At 41.2% G+C, this 14,932-nt stretch overlaps 1 protein-coding gene across 2 annotated transcripts in view; it reads left to right on the forward strand.

Annotated features, from left to right (window-relative positions):
- Window positions 1-14,932, forward strand: part of LOC100495331 (NXPE family member 1) — a 57,186-nt gene that overhangs the window by 13,165 nt on the left and 29,089 nt on the right. The gene's annotated exons all lie outside the window — the stretch shown is intronic.

Below are 14,932 nucleotides of genomic sequence, written 5' to 3' on the forward strand. Positions count from 1 at the left end.
CCTTTAAGGCTGAATAAAAGTGTTAATGTCGAGGTTGGTAAGAAAAAACGTGCTTTTAAAGCATTCAAGTTAGCTGGGACAGCAGAAACTTTCACCAGGTACAAGGAAGCAAATAAAGCATGCAAAAAAGCTATCAAGCAAGCTAAAATAGAGATGGAAAGGGATATTGCAGCTAGGAGTAAAGAGAATCCAAAATTATTTTTTAATTATGTGAATAATAAAAAAAAGAAGCAAGTAGGGGTGGGAACCTTATTATCACGGGGGGTAAGTTGGTTGATGATAATGAGGAAAAAGCTGAAATGTTATTTTTCATCTGTCTATACATCTGAGGAGCCAGCTAATGAAGGCTTCCATTTTAATACGTCCCGTTCTCAGCCTGAAAACTATAGGCCTGTTAGTCTGACATCAGTAGTAGGAAAGATTTTGGAAGGGGTAATAAGGGATACGGTACTTGAATACATTGCAGTTCACAATACTATAAGGTTCTGCCGGCATGGTTTTATGCGAAACAGATCTTGCCAGACTAGTTTAGTCACCTTTTATGAGGAGGTGAGCAGGAACCTTGATGCTAAAGCATTTGATACAGTACCTCAGCATACAGTACCTCAGACGGTTAATGATTAAACTGAGGAATATTGGCCTAGAACATAATATTTGTAATTGGATAGAGAACTGGCTGAAGGATATATTACAAAGAGTGCTGGTAAATGGAACATTTTCTAATTGGACCAGTGTGGTTAGTAGAGTACCACAAGGGTCAGTCCTTGGTCCTTTGCTTTTTAACTTGTTTATTAATGACCTGGAGGTGGGCATAGACAGTACTGTTTCTATTTTTGCTGGGCAGCAAACTGGAAAATGAGGTTCAATGTTGACAAATGCAAAGTTATGCACTTTGGTAGAAATAATATAAATGCGAACTATCTACTGAATGGTAGTGTGTTGGGGGTTTCCTTAATGGAGAAGGATCTAGGGTTTTTTGTAGATAACAAGTTGTCTAATTCCAGGCAGTGTCATTCTGTGGCTACTAAAGCAAATAAAGTGCTGTCTTGTATTAAAAAGGGTATTGACTCAAGGGATGAAAACATATTTTTGCCTCTTTATAGGTCCCTGGTAAGGCCTCACCTTGAGTATGCCATGCAGTTTTGGGCTCCAGTCTTAAGAAGGATATTAATGAGCTGGAGAGAGTGCAGAGATGTGCAACTAAACTGGTAAAGGGGATGGAAGATTTAAGCTATGAGGTTAGACTGGCGAGGTTGAGGTTGTTTTGTCTGGAAAAGAGGCGCTTGCGAGGGGACATGATTACTCTGTACAAGTACATTAGAGGGGATTATAGGCAGATGGGGGATGTTCTTTTTTCCCATAAAAACGATCAACGCACCAGAGGCCACCCCTTTAGATTAGAGGAACGGAGCTTCCATTTGAAGCAGCGTAGGTGGTTTTTCATGGTGAGGGGAGTGAGGTTGTGGAATGCCCTTCCTAATAATGTGGTAATGGCAGATTCTGTTAATGCCTTTAAGAAGGGCCTGGATAAGTTTTTGAACAAGCAGAATATCCAAGGCTATTGTGATACTAATATCTACAGTTAGTATTAGTGGTTGTATATATAGTTCGTGTATGTGAGTGTATAGATTGGTAGGTGTGGGTTGTGTGTGCTGGGTTTACTTGGATGGGTTGAACTTGATGGACTCTGGTCTTTTTTCAACCCTATGTAACTTTCTGACAAGATGTATTAGGTTATTCATCTGAGACCTTACATATTTGTCAACATCAAATGCCCAGGTGTGTACCTGATGTGCTCTCATAGACATCCTTACACCCAAGTGGGCCAATATTTCTGCTTTCGACTTTAGGTACCGCTTTGTACCGCTATTCAAATCAAAATAAGTCTTTTGGGCTTCACCAGTTAGAAAAGGAGCAATCACTCCACGCACTGATCTGTGGGAAGTTTTTCCCACTCTTTTAAATAGTGTGAGGAAAGCCTCCACGTCATCCTCTGTTGTCATCTTTTGTAATAAGGTGTGCACTCTTTGTAAGGGTTGTGCCCTCCCCACAGCCTAAATTCCTTTCAAAAGCTGACAATTTATCTCCCGCTGCTCCTTTAAGGATATTTGGGCAGCCTCTGCCAGTATTTGATTATTCTGCTGCTGATGAGCATTGGCTTGCTGCTGATGAGCAGTGACCTGTACCAGCTGTTTTATAATTGGCAATTCTTTGGGAAATCACACCAAGATGTCTTTTTAAACTGACAATTTTTATTAGTTTTGTTATCCATGTTGCGTTACATTGTTAGCAAGTTATTCATTACAATATTCTGCATTACTACAGTCATTATTGATTGGTAGCATGAGTGGCAGGAGATTATTGTAAGGCAATGAGCACATGGAAAGAGAAGGAGAATAAAAAGAAAAAGAGAGTTCAAAAGAAATTTAAAAAAAAAAAAAAGGGGGGAGGGAGGAAAGTAAAAAAGAGGAGTAAGTATGAAAACATGAAATCATAACTATTTACAGCAAAGGACAATGTTATAGCGGCTGGGACCTTTTGATTTGGCGGAACAGGGGGTATCTCTTGTTATATTATAATTAGCTATATAACTCTGTGATTAGGCTCTAATAGCCATGAACAGCTGAGGGTCATTTTCATGCAGTAGCCAGGGCATCCAAATTTTGTCGTAGGCTTCCATGTCGTTCTGTAACATATATGAAAGTTTTTCATTGGTGGCTATGCAGATTATCTTTGTTTTCAGGGAATTTAGTGGGAGTCCTGCTTTTTTCCAGTTGCTAGCAATGATCAGTCTGGCAGCCATTAGTATGTGTTGGCTCAGCCTATGTCCTGAGTTTGTAAATCATGGTGGCTTTTTTCCCAGTAGCAGAGTTAGTGGGTCTTTGGGGAACTGTGTGTGGAATATTCTTGACAACATATGGATTACTCAGAATTTCGAGGCAATGTCACAGTTCCACCATATATGTAGCATGGTTCCTAATTCTGGGCATCCTCTGTAGTAGGGATGTAGCGAACATCGCCAAAAATGTTCGCGGACCCGTTCGCGGACTTTAGGCAAAACTCGCGAATATTCGCGAACTTTGTGAACCCCATAGAATTCAATGGGAAGGCGAACTTTAAAACCTAGAAAAGCCATTTCTGGCCAGAAAACTGATTTTAAAGTTGTTTAAAGGGTGCCACGACCTGGACAGTGGCATGCAGGAGGGGGATCAAGCAAAAATTTATCTGAAAAATACTTTGTAAAAAAAACGCCAAAAAATAACGCCAAAAAAAAAACCGGCAAAAAATAACGAAAGAAAAAAAAACGCCAAAAAATAACGAAAGAAAAAAAAAAACGGCAAAAAAAACCGCGGCGAACCCAAAATGGCGAACATCGCCAAAAGTTCGCGAATTTCCACGTTCGCCGGCGAACAGTTCGCTACATCTCTAATCTGTAGCACTGCGGGTTACTGGTTGGGTAAAGTTTGTTCAGTCTGTATGGGACTAGGTACGTTCTGTGGAGGATTTTGATGGAGGTCTCCCTCACTGTTACACAAGTGCTTCCTTTGTTAGCTGCTTCGCTACATTGGGCCCATTGCTTTGTTGTAAGGGTGGTGTTGAGGTCCCTCTCCCATTTTAGCATACTGTTGAGTTTTTTACTGTTTAGTGGTGGTTGATCAGTTTATATAGCAGGCTGAGGGTTCCTGGTTGTAGTGGGGCTTGTCGGCAGATTGTTTCCAATCCTGTGGAACTTATAGTGTTAAGTTCTCCCAGTTTAGCCTGTTGTTGTATAAAGTGCGCTAGCTGTGAAGCTCTGTATTTTTCCTGTGGGGGAGGTTGGAATTTGTCCATTATTTGTACCGTGGTTAGTGGTTTGTTGTGCGCAGTTAGGGAGTGCAGGCTGGTTACTCCTGAGTTGGTCCACCATGCGAATGTTCGTTTAGTCCAGGCGGGAAGTCTTGGTTGTTTATCAGTGGCGTTAATGGGGATGGCTTGGAGATTAAGTGGTGTCTTTGCCGTAGGGTCTGCCATAATTGTAGCATTTCCTTTGTGAGCGGAGAGATGTGTTGCAGACCATTGTAGGGTATTTTCCGGAGCCATAGTATCTGTTGTAGGGAGTAAGGGTAAATGAGGTCGTCTTCGATTTGTACCCATAGGGGTTTGTTATGGCTTGCGTGGGCAGGTGTAATCTGTGCCATTCTGGCTGCCCAATAATATTTCAGTAAGTTGGGGGATGATAGGCCTCCGTTTGTTCTATGCCGATACATTGTCTGCTTTGATTTCCTTGGATGTTTGTTGTTCCAAATGAAGTTATTTATTCTGCTTTGGAGGTTGTGTATGTCCTGAGTGGCTATTCTTATTAAGACATGTGGATGTTTTTTTAAGAATGTGAATCTGCCCACATTCTCAGCCAATTGTGGCTCTTTAGGTAAAGGTGGAAGCTCCTTTCACACAGATAAGAGACAGGTACAATGGGTTTCACAGTGAGATTTGACATGTAAATTGGCCCTTAGGTAAATATCTGTTAAGAAATGGCTTATAGTAGATATCTCCAATCTTTTTAACAAAAAAGGCATGCCACAAAAGTGTAATATTATGATTAAATATGCAAGTGTTAACACCCTATGAATATCAGGGTAGAACTTAGTGTATTTCCTTATAAGGTATGATACCAGTTTTAACATTGAATTTAAAGGTCTACTTGACCCATAGATTGTAGCAATCAATTATAAGCCATATCTTAATGGATATATACCCAAGGGTCAATATACATAGGTGATTGGGGAAGAATCAGCAGTAATGAATATTAGGGCTCTGGCACACGGGGAGATTAGTCACCTGCGACAAATATCCCTTATATATGCTTAAGTATGTTTGACTTATATATCTATGGACTAGAACACTCTGTGGTATAGCAATGTGCATTAACCTGAAAAGTTGAGAGTGGAGAATACTCCATTTTCTCAATTTTTCATATCTTGTTATGTCCATGAGTGCAACAGGATAATGCCTTTGTTTGGTGTGTGTGTATAAAAATAGATAGATAGATAGATAGATAGATAGATAATAGATAATAGATAGATAGATAGATAGATAGATAGATAGATAGATAGATAGATAGATAGATATGAAATAAACACACCACTCACAGGGCTAGATCAAAATGCAAAAATATCCTTTATTGGTGCAAAAAATATATCAACGTTTCGGTCCTGACTCCTGGACCTTTCTCAAGATGCCTCTACTGTGTGAAACCCCTATCTAAATACCTAGAGTTTAAAAAATGGGGCCAAATGACGTCACACCTAGTGGTATATGAAGAAAGTAAAGTGAAGGATTAGATTTAGTGAAGTGAAAAAAATGATGAAAAGCCCCATCAAACAACAGCCAGTCAAGGTGAAACAAATGTCAGAGTAAAGTAACATGTATAGAGAAACCAGCTACTAACATAAACTACAAAGTCGATACATTTAATGACACAAATTCGGTCCTGAGGAGAAGTGCAGAGCAGGATACAGACGATGTTTATTAGAAGACACAATACTAACCAGAAGGAAAGACACCGGCCAGGAAAGCTTCTATGCCCCAGGAACATGTCCCCAAATTTTCATGCCTTGAAGTGATACTGACACTAAAAAACTACTTTTCAAAATATGAATCTACATAAAGTTGCCTATAGGTCACGTTGATCGTTTTTTTGCTGATAGGGCTTCTTTTGTAAGTAATTGTAACTTGATGTCCCCAAACCAGACTGTTTTGCCAACCTGACTGTCCCTTCTCAGCTTGTCAGTTACAGCTTCTAATGCTAACTGACTACTGCTGCACAAATATGGCAGCCCTCTCACAGGGGAACATGGGGGATCAGATAGGTTATGTAAAAGCACTGGACAAATACTTTTAAGATAAATTATAAATAGCATGCAAAGACAATGTTTTGATAGTTGTAAAAAAAAGTTTAGTTTCTGGTGTCAGTATCTCTTTAAGAACAAGCGCGTCTATGTAGAGGCACCAGAGGTAACCAGCCTGGTAACCGTGCAGGAGATAGAGCACGTCATAGTGCCACTTTGAAATTATAGCTGTGGCAGTTCGGGGAAGAAAAGGACCAGTTGGAACACACTGAACGCGATAATAAGTACCTCCCCTCGATACAATCACAGTGCTTGGGGTCTTATAAGGAGAACTGCATCCCCATACAAGTCGACTCTATCCCAAATGAAGAGTTGCGTCCCCTAATATGGGTATGGGTTTATGAAAGTGGCTATAATCATAGTAGGGAGATATGCATCCCCCCGGAAATAAAGATTGAGGGAGGAACGAGCCCCCCTGCCGTAGGTCAATGTAGCACAGGACAAAAATGGTGTGCTTTATATAGCACCATTGAATTAAGGAGAATAGCATCCCCATGGGGTCAAATAAGGAGCAAGAACGGGCCATACTATATAGTGTGAATGGTAGTCAGCAGGATCATCTCTAAAGGGCACTATACGTCCAATAACTCTGCTAATGCACTATATCCGAGGGAAGGCTATAAACATGTTATTTTATATGAAACAATTTAAAGACAAAGTTTCATTCAGTCCTTTCGGACCCACAGTCTGTAAGGTGTAAATCCAGCGTGTTCCTTTTTGTAGTAAAAGTTTATTCCTGTCTTCTCTGGGTAAGGGATGAGCCATTTTCACAAAATGTCTGGTGACTGGTTGTTCCCATGCTTTTTTCTTTTCTTTCTCTGTTTCTTTATCCATGGAATTTGTCTCTTTCAAAAGATTAATGGAGTCCTTTGTAATATCCATGGATTCTTGTTTTGCAATAGCTTTCTTGATTGCTGCCCTGTGGTTTCCAAGTCTCTCTCTTAGTGTAGTTATGGGTTTGCCTACATACATCAGGCCACAGGGACAAATCAAAATATATACAACAAAATCTGACGTGAGCAAAACTACCACCTGTTAATAAAGAATTACGTAAAATACAATTGTTGCATCTGTAACACCCAGGTTTAGCTTTAGGAAGCCATGAGCGGTTTTTAGTGAGAGTAGGAACAATGTTGGTATGTACCAACAAATCCCTAAGATTGGGTCCCCTATGGAATCCAAGAGAAGGGAATTTCATATTACAGAAGGGCAGTTTTTCATCTGAAGACGCCATAGGCCACAACCTTGTAATTGATTTAAGAAGGAACAGACTGCCAGTGTGAAATTGTGAACTGTAAAATAAACTCTGTTCCTGTTTAACCTTGTGTCTTTGATCATGTCTCAGCCAACTTTGTCCAGTCCTTTGTATTTCGTGTTGTAAAAAACCCCAATCATAGCCTCTAGTATTAAACCTTCTGGCCATCTCATCACATTCTATTAGGGCAGTTTGTTCAGAGGTGTTATTTCTGAACACCCTCAAGAATTGGGAGAATGGAATACTATTAAAGGAGAAGGAAAGGCTAATAAAGAGTTAATCTCAAGCTGCAGGCATACCTTCAGTTGTCTCAGTAGTGCCCTTAAGTCTCCCCATATTTCTCCTGTTCAGATGATCAAAAGCCAAATAGGAAGAAAAAACGCTGAGCTCTGTAAGAAAGTTCCCATAATTCATCACTCCTGCACCAAGAGCAAGACCCGAGTACATGCTCAGTTAGTTAAACTATGAGGTAGCTTCCTGTTGATTGGCTCAGATCCACATTCTTAAGGGGGGAGGGAGTTCTTATCATTCTTGTTGGAGGGGGGATCAGAGAGGGGAGAGGGGAGAGAGCTGCGTGTCTCTGGCAGAGGAAAACAGACACAACAAACATTTTGACAGAGAACTAACTCAGTGCAGCATTTCTGTGAGTGCTTATGGCAGTATTTACATAGACCCTTCTGATAAAGCTTACTTAGTTTTTACATTTCTTTCTCCTTTAACCAATGATCTGGGGTGGAAACTAGAAGCATGGAGAATACAATTACAGTCCATCTTCTTACGGTAAAGTTTGGTGCATCAAGAAAATTTACTTGTATGGGGCTGCATACAAGGGATAGTTTGACTTGGTGGAGCAGGTCAATTGAGAACAATCCCAAGTCTATTAAAGACTTGTTGGAACCATGCTAAATCATAAACAGATCATCAATAAAGCTTTTGTAAAAAAAAAATCTGTGGTATGTTGGAAAAAAATCGTTGCTCAAAATTCCCCATATATAAGTTGGCATAAGAAGGAGCCATGAATGCCCCCATTGCCATGCCTAAGCATTGTAAATAAAATTGATCCAAAAATCTAAACATAATTACATTCCAATGTTAGGCGAAGTAATTCAGTTAAAAATTCAGTAAGGGGAGCTCTCTCACCCAATGCGTGTAAAGCCTCTCTACAGATGTCAATTCCAGATTTGTGTGGAATAATGGTACATAAACTCTTGACATCAAGAGTGGCCAAAAGACACTTATCTGGTAATGTTGGTATGGTTTTTATTAATTGTATGAGGTGTTCACTGTCACAGATGTGTCTTGGGCAAGGGGTTGTAAAAACTTGTCCAAATATACTGAGAGGGGTTTTAACAGTGAACCCACAAGTGACACAATCGGGCGTCTGGGGGGGGCTTAAGAGACTTGTGAACCTTAGGTAAATGATGGGAGTTTTTGGGAACTCTACACATAAATATTGTTTCATATTATTGTCAATCCATCCTTGCCATAAGGCTCTGTCCAAGCAATCATTAATAATGCCTTTGAACTTGTTAGTGGGATCAAATGTTAGGAGTGTATACGTGGTGTTGTCACTGAGTTGGCTCACAAGTTCTTTTATATAGTACTGTTTGTCAAGTAGCACAATCCCCCCCACCCTTATCAGCAGGTCTAATTACCAATTCAGTATCTGCTTGTAATGTTTTAATTGCATCTTTTTCATCCCTAGTAAGGTTATAGTTTATTTTAGTCATAGACATTTTGCCATTTTCAATCCTCAACATTTGCCGAAAAGTTTTTAGTTTGGGTGAGTTGGTCCCATGATCAAAATTAGTGTGTGCTTTGTACTTGCCAGGGTGATTACGCTACCTGCATGGTAGTACTCCTTTAATCTTAATTAAATATGTAAATGTATATATAGGTAAAAGCTTTGAAGTGGATCGTTTATCTAATAGTTAAATACTCCTTTCTGCATTTTGGTTTGTGAGCTGCACAAATATCACTCATTCATATCTCCATCCAACAGTGATCACATGTCTCCATCTTTTCATCCCCTCAGGATCTAAGGTCTAATATTGGGGTACCACTGTTATAGTAGTCCTATAGCTTTTCCTTTGTGAAGCTTGAAAATGGTCACTGTGTGTAGCTGCATATAGCAGGAGTCAATTATCTAAGGTCTGATAGTTGCAACTTGAACTTAGCATTGCTAATGAGATAAGACTTAGCTTATACATACTGTATATATAGAGCAAATCAATAGGGGTATAAATGAAGGGAACTACAGGTTTAGTTACCCTTTATTCAGGCAGCCTTCTACAGTTATGGACAGCCCAATGTAGTCCTAATATATATTTGGGTGGAGGAAAGTATTTTCCTGGCAGTTCAGTAACTATGCAGTAGATGTTGGTGTTCTATTCTATAAAAGGGAAAGTCAACATATGATTGGCCTCTTTGGATCCCACTTGTTAAAAAGGGTGGATGGTATTCTGAGCCTTGCCAGAGGCTAGAGTATACCTTACTCTAGAAGTGAGAGTTAGTTTTATGGTAGATCATGGTGAGCAGCCTGATGCTCCTACAAGGTAAGCAGAAGCATTAGGATCCTTGATGTGCCACCCTCAGTATAGGAAAGCAACTGTACTTATCTAGGTGTATATGTGGATCCTCCTAGGTTTTACTTGGAAGGCTGCTGCTTTAGGCTGTACAAGTACAAGTAGACTTGATTACACACTGATTACTGGCCCCTGATGGTCAAACACTTCTAAAAGTTCCATTCATGAGTATATGCTGAATAACTACTAACAGGCTGGTGGCTGGTTGAAACAACTTGCTTATTCATTTCAACAAAAAATGGATAAGTATATTTTATTAACTTTATCCATAATAATTTTGTTATTTAACTGTTGGGTTTAATTCTTTCAAAAGTATTTGCTGTTTATGGTGCTAAATAACAAAGCTTGGTGAACTATAAGGCTTACAGCAGGTTTGCCAGAAGTTACATTCCTTTGTAATTACCCTCAGTTTGAGGTGGGTGGGGTTTCATTAGTTCACCTGAACAGACTGTATAAATAGAACCACTGGCACTCCAGTGGAGCTTGTTCTGGTGGTTGGTGCTCTTTAAGTAATTGCTCTGTAAGTGGAGTTATAAACCACAGGAGTTTAATTGTTTCTATAACTGGGAGAATGATCAGTGCACAGCCTGCTGCATGTATGTGGTTGTGGAACAACAGTTCCAAAGTGAATACCTCTGTTGTGGATGTGAGCAAATTGCCACTTTAGAGGTTTGCGTTAAAGCCCTAGAAGAACAAGTTGCAACACTGCGTTCAATTGTCTTGAGAGGAGTCTCTTGCTCACTGAGCAGGAGCTTGTGGGGTTAGATAGTTTGGGGGGAGGGGAGCAGCGAAAGGATGATAAGGCAGTAAGCTGGGTGACAGACAATCTAGTGTGGGGAAAAGGAAGAGGGAAGCTGCACCAGGGTTTGCGCATCCCAACAGATTTGCCAGATTGTGTTAAGAAGATGGGAGTGTGAACTCTGGACTGGCAGTTCTAGATGAGGCTGATCTCTCTAACAGCCGGGAGACCAGTTTCTCTAGTAGTGGTGGGGAGGAGAGCAGAGCTAGGTCAAAACAAATGGTGGTTATAGGGGATTCAGGGACAGGGTAATCTGTCAAGCGGATCACTTCAACTGAAAAGTTTGCTGTCTTCCTGGTGCCAGGGTTCAGCATGTGGTTGACCAGGTTGACAAATTATTGGGAGGGGCTTGGCATGACCCGGCTGTCTTGGTACATATTGGTACTAATGACAAAATGAACAGTAGGTGGAGGACCTTAAAGAGTGAGTTCAGGGATCTAGGCTCTAAGATTAAGGAAAGGAAATTATAATGGTGCCACATGCATACTAACAGGCTGGTGGCTGGTTGAATCAACTTGCTTTCATTTCAACTAAAAAGGGATAAGTATTCTTTACTAACTTTATCAAAACCATTGTGTTTTTTTAACTGTTGGGTTTTATTTATTTTTTTCATAAGTAATTGTTGTTTTTGGAGCTAATTTACAAAGTTTGTGGGATCCATAGGCGTACAGCAGGTTACATTCCCTTGTAATTACCCTCAGCTTGAGGAGGGTGGGGTTTGATTAGTTCACCTTTACAGACTGCATAAATAGAACCACAGGCAGTCCAGTGAGCTGCTTACTAACAGGCTGGTGGCTGGTTGAATCAACTTGCTTTCATTTCAACTAAAAAGGGATAAGTATTCTTTACTAACTTTATCAAAACCATTGTGTTTTTTTAACTGTTGGGTTTTATTTATTTTTTTCATAAGTAATTGTTGTTTTTGGAGCTAATTTACAAAGTTTGTGGGATCCATAGGCTTACAGCAGGTTACATTCCCTTGTAATTACCCTCAGCTTGAGGAGGGTGGGGTTAGATTAGTTCACCTTTACAGACTGCATAAATAGAACCACAGGCACTCTAGTGGAGCTTGCTCTGGTGGTAGGTGCTCTGTAAGTGATTGCTCTTGAAGTGGGGGCTCTGTAAGTGGAGTTATAAACTCAGGGAGTTAAACACTAAGGGAGTTAAAAACAAGGTAAAACAAGGTATTTACTACAAGTCCTTACACCTTTTTTTGTTTAACTGTTCTTGTCTATGAAGATTCTCATTCATCCAGGTCATGGTATACAGTATCTAGTAGAATTAAGTCTAAAACAACTGGACTTTTCTGAGTTTTTCTTGAAAACGTTTCACCACTCATCCAAGTGGCTTCTTCAGTTCAAATGACTGGTAGGGAATTCCCCGGTATTTAAACTCTTGATGGTAGTAGAGTCACAGACATCCAATCAACAGGGAGGAAGGAAGATGAAAACAAGACATGCCAGAACATCAAGGATCTGTGGGTAAAGAATTTATCAGACAGGGAACTCACAGAACCAGAGAAGGATGTCTTAGCCAAGGGACTGAACTTTGCAGTGGCCCCACGGTATGTACCAGTGGTAGACTTCATCACAGCCACAGAATCATCCATCCACAACAATAAGATACCAGTGGATGAGGCTGAAAACATCCGGTTAAAAGTATCAGCAGCCCTAGCTAATGCTAAAGCTCCCCCTTCCAACCTAAGTCTGCAAGAGAGGAGGGCTCTGACATCACTTGCCAAGGACTCAAGTGTCACCATCCTGCCTGCAGATAAAGGAAGGTGTACAGTGGTACTGAATACATCAGACTACCATGCCAAAGTGTCCACACTGCTCAACGATTCAGACACATATGAGCAACTCAAGAGAGATCCAACAAACAACTACAAGAAGAAGGTTATAGACTGCTTGCAGCACCTTGAGAAGGAAAAGGTCATCAGTCCAGCTTTGTACCGTCGCCTTTACCCAGGTGAAGCCACTCCATGCCTATATGGACTCCCAAAAATACACAAAGAAGGAGCCCCTTTGAGGCCAATTGTCAGCAGCATTAACTGTGTGACTTATAACATTGCTAAATACGTGGCCAACATCTTAGCCCCCTTAGTTGGAAACACAGTACACCACATTCAGAACTCCATGGACTTTGTCAAAAAAGTGAAGGAGTTAAAGCTGGAGAATGATGATACAATGGTGTCCTATGACGTAACATCTCTGTTCACATGCATACCCACTGCCGAGGCAATTGATACAGTGAGGAAACGGCTGAAACAAGACACCACCCTCAGCAGCAGAACAAAGCTGACCCCAGAACAAGTTTGTTCCTTACTGGACCTATGTCTCAATACCACTTACTTCAAGCATAAGGAAGTTTTCTATAGACAAAAACATGGCTGTGCCATGGGTTCGCCTGTGTCTCCAATTGTAGCGAACCTTTACATGGAAGAAGTGGAAAAGAAAGCCCTGGACACCTTCAAGGGAACAACACCAAGTCATTGGTTCAGATATGTGGATGACACCTGGGTCAAAATTAAAGAACGCGAGGTTCCAGCCTTCACCAAACACATAAACTCGGTGGACAAAAACATCACGTTCACAAGGGAAGATGTGAAAGACAGCAAACTGGCTTTTTTGGACTGTGCTATAGTTATCAAAGAGGGGAGGGACCTGGATATTGAAGTATACAGGAAACCCACCCACACAGACCAGTACTTGCTGTTTGATTCCCACCACCCTTTGGAACATAAACTGGGTGTAATTAGGACTCTACATCATCGGGCTGAAACTGTGGCATCCAATGCAGAGGCTAAGGAGAAAGAATATAAACATCTAAAAGGAGCTCTGAAAACTTGTGGGTACCCAGACTGGGCCTTCATCAAAACCAAATCAAAGACCAACAGAAAGACCAGACCTACAAACAGAAGGGAGGAACACAGCAGGCGAAACAACATAGTCATCCCATATGTTGCTGGAACATCGGAAAAACTTAGGCGAATTTTCAACAAACATCGCATTCCTGTGTTTTTCAAACCCAGCAACACCCTGAGACAAAAGCTGGTGCACCCGAAAGACCCAACACCCAAGCACATGAAAAGTAATGTGGTCTATGCTGTCCAGTGTAGTGAAGAGTGCTCAGACTTATACATTGGGGAGACAAAACAACCTCTCTGTAAGAGAATGGCCCAACATAGGCGGGCAAACTCCTCAGGACAAGACTCAGCAGTCTATCTACACCTCAAAGAAAAAGGTCACTCTTTTGAGGACAGTAACGTGCATATTTTGGACCGAGAGGACAGATGGTTTGAAAGAGGTGTGAAAGAGGCCATTTATGCCAACCTGGAAAAACCATCCCTGAACAGAGGAGGGGGCCTGAGACACCGCTTGTCACCAACATACAATGGCGCGTTGACATCCTTACCCCGGCAGTTTCACAACAGTTCACACTTCCAGTCATGTACTTTGAAGGATTAACACCTTCATCAATGAGAATCTTGGTACCATTGTGATTGGATCATACCTTCTTACACCTGTCAGTTTCAGCTAACACCTAACTGAACAAGTTCAATGGAACCATTGTGATTGGATGTCTGTGACTCTACTACCATCAAGAGTTTAAATACCGGGGAATTCCCTACCAGTCATTTGAACTGAAGAAGCCACTTGGATGAGTGGTGAAACGTTTTCAAGAAAAACTCAGAAAAGTCCAGTTGTTTTAGACTTAATTCTACTAGATACTGTTTAACTGTTCTTGTAACTGGGAGTATGAGTTGTAGCAACATTGAAGGTCTGACACCGTGCACAGCCTGCCACATGTATGCAGTTGTGGAACAACAGTTCCGAAGTGCATACCTCTGTTGTGGATGTGAGCGAATTGCCACTTTAGAGGCTCGCGTTAGAGTCCTAGAGGAACACGTTGCAACACTGCGTTCAATCAACAATCTTGAGAGGGGTCTCTTGTTAACTGAACAAGAACTAGTGGGGTCAGATAGTAGGGGGGGAGGGGAGCAGCAAAAGGATGATAGGGCAGTAAGCTGGGTGACAGTTAGAAAATCTAGTGTGGGTAAAAGGAAAAGGGAGGCTGCTCCAGGGTTTGCGCATCCCAACAGATTTGCCAGATTGTGTGAAGAAGATGGGAGTGTGAACTCTGGATTGGCGGTTCTAGGTGAGGCTGATCTCTCTAACAGCCGGGAGACCAGTTTCACTAGTAGTGGTGGGGAGGAGAGCAGAGCTAGGCCTAAACAGATGGTGGTTATAGGGGATTCGAACATTAGGAAAGTGGACAGGGTAATCTGTCAAGTGGATCGCTTCAACGGACAGTTTGCTGTCTTCCTGGTGCTAGGGTTCGGCATGTGGTTGATCGGGTTGACACATTATTTGGAGGGTCTGGGCATGACCCGGCTGTCTTGGTA

This window comes from Xenopus tropicalis, chromosome 7, assembly GCF_000004195.4.
Source record: "Xenopus tropicalis strain Nigerian chromosome 7, UCB_Xtro_10.0, whole genome shotgun sequence".
In the NCBI taxonomy this organism is placed as follows: domain Eukaryota; kingdom Metazoa; phylum Chordata; class Amphibia; order Anura; family Pipidae; genus Xenopus; species Xenopus tropicalis.